This window comes from Saccostrea echinata, unplaced genomic scaffold (genome assembly GCF_033153115.1).
Source record: "Saccostrea echinata isolate AGI-Se365-2 ecotype Australia unplaced genomic scaffold, CSIRO_AGI_Sech_v1 ptg000033l, whole genome shotgun sequence".
Lineage (NCBI taxonomy): Eukaryota > Metazoa > Mollusca > Bivalvia > Ostreida > Ostreidae > Saccostrea > Saccostrea echinata.
Window position 1 is genome coordinate 37,499,402 of NW_026889782.1, and position 2,696 is coordinate 37,502,097.

Genomic DNA, 2,696 nt, shown 5'->3' on the forward strand with positions numbered 1-2,696 from the left:
AGGTAAAAATAGAGCTCAATGCCTGACAACCCAAGACTGTAGATTCTTAATCAATATATTTGTGGTATCATCGAAAATATTTACATGACTTTTAAACGATTATTTTTTTAGATTCTGAGCCAAGGAAATATCATCATGTTGAATATACATTTTTTTAATAACAAAAAAATTAAAATCTGGATTTAAATTTAAAGTTGTGAAATGTAATAAATATATAATGAAAAAAAGCAAAAAGAACGCTAAATCTGTGGAACGAAATGCAAACATTAAGAACAAAATAATGCTCAAATGTTTCTTATATTTCTGAAAAAATAAATAAATAAATAAATCTCACGAAATGAAATCTACCATCAATAAACTTGATTATACTTAATTAGATGAAATAGAGAATTTTAGGTTCTAATAGGATCAAAACAATACGAGCGCTCGAGCAGAATTAACACTGTTCACAGACAATCGTAAAGAGTAAACTACAAATATCTGAATATTTTATCTAATGATTTTCAAAAATGAATACAGTAAGGTAAAACTTAATTTAAAAACTTCAGAGATTTGATAAAATTGTTGAATGTTATCTTTTAACTTTTGAAAGTAACACATAACTGTTTAACCCCCACCCCCAATCCCGCCAATGGCGTGGAAGTCCGCCATGCACAACATTTGCAGCTCGATTTCTACGATGCATTAAGTTAATCAATCTCTTGATCTGAGCTAAAGAAATATTCTTTGGCATTTTTAAGTGCCTGTTTTCAGATGCTGAGGTTGAATTCCTCAAATCTAGCGCAGTGTAGTAACCCTATATATAATGGGTTCCGCAACTTCATAAAAATTCTTACAAACAAAGATATATATGGCGGGTTCCAGTAAATGTTCTACCTAGCTTCTTTCTTTACTCCTCACTAAAATATTAACAGTAGTGAAGGAGAAACATAAGGAGTACTGTGCAACAATATATTCTAGAAGTGGTGTAAATCAGACGTGAATACTTAAAAATTCCAAGGAACTTTTGGAAAATTTGAAATCACAAAATTTTACCAAAATCAACAACATAAAAACTTATGTCTTTCCAACTTTATATACAACCATTCCCCACGATAAATTGAAGTCCAGCCTTTTTGATATCATTGACAGCTGCTTTTTCAATAAAAATGGAACTCGTAAATTTAATTACCTAGTCATTGGTCATTTGCAGAATTATCTTGTTAAAAACATTCTGAGTGTACACACAAGTACTCTAATGTTGATATTATACAAAAAAAAGATGCTTGAGTTTCTGATTGACAATATCTATGTGGTTTTCGGAGACCAGGTCTTTCAACAATCTATTGGAATTCCCATGGGTACCAATTGCGCCCCGTTATTAGCAGACCTATCTTTGTATTCATATGAAGCATAATTTGTTCAAAATCTTATACGTGGAAAGAAGAAAACACTTGCTGTGGCCTTAAACTCGACATTTAGATATATCGACGACGTATTGTCAATTAACAATGGTTATTTCCATTCTTATGTCGATACGATATACCCCAGTGAGCTTGAAATAAAAGATACTATAGAGTCTGAGACATCTGTTTCATATTTGGATATTTTACAAGAAAAAGACGTTAATGGTATTCTAACAACAAAGCTTTATGATAAACGTGATGACGTAAACTTTTCAGTCGTCAACTTCCCTTACTTCTGCAGCAATATACCTCCAACACCTGCATACGGGGTTTATATCTCTCAGTTGATTCGATACGCAAGAGCATACTCTACGTATAAACAATTTCTAAAACTAGGTATGTTATTGACAAACAAGTTGATGAAACACGAATATCAGCAGTATAGTTTAAACTCGTCATTTCATAAGTTCTATGGTCGATACAATGGCCTTGTCAGCAAATACAATTAATCATTATAAGTCAAATGCTGACTGACGTGCTTCATACTAATCGTTAGGCCATTATTTACACACTGACGGTCGACGGTTTTTACCGTTATTTCCCGATTATGACAAGGAGCACACAGCGGGTGTGACAGGTCGGCAAGGGATGCTCACTGCTCCATGGCACATCCTATCTCTGATGCTTTAGAGGTCCGTGTTTGCTCTGCTCCATAATTTGTATTATTTAATGGACTTCTGAGCTTGAATACTGTTAGTTATCTCCATATATTTCATTGGACATCCGGTCCACGGACTGCCATTCATGCTAATGATAAGTACGAGCCTGATGAGGCGCAATGCAGTGAATATTCCTTCACCTTTATTTTGAGAATTTCCAGCTAGAAGAATGTAAATGCATACTTTTTGAGGAAGCCTTGGCATCACGTCAAGAAAATTGAGAACTTTTTTCCAGAATTTTTCTGCATTACTTATGATGAACAGAAACAAACCCTTAAAAACCCATTTTTGCCAAATATTTTGTTAAACATCCAATTTTTGATTACTGTTAAGCGGGCTCAAACTTAACTTCCGGTAATGATATGAAAATCTTTCAACAACTTAATAATATTATAAACCTTATTAAGATGATAAGGAATTATATTTCAGTGAGACTAAATTCACTCGAATTTCCTCATCTTTTATCAGCCTGAAACAATTCGATTTCAGTGAGCAGCAGGTGTGCTCTCTCCCTCCTTAGACATCCTCATAAAATATCATTCAAAATTCTTCCTCATGATCACATTGCATAGTGAAATATACAATAAAGATC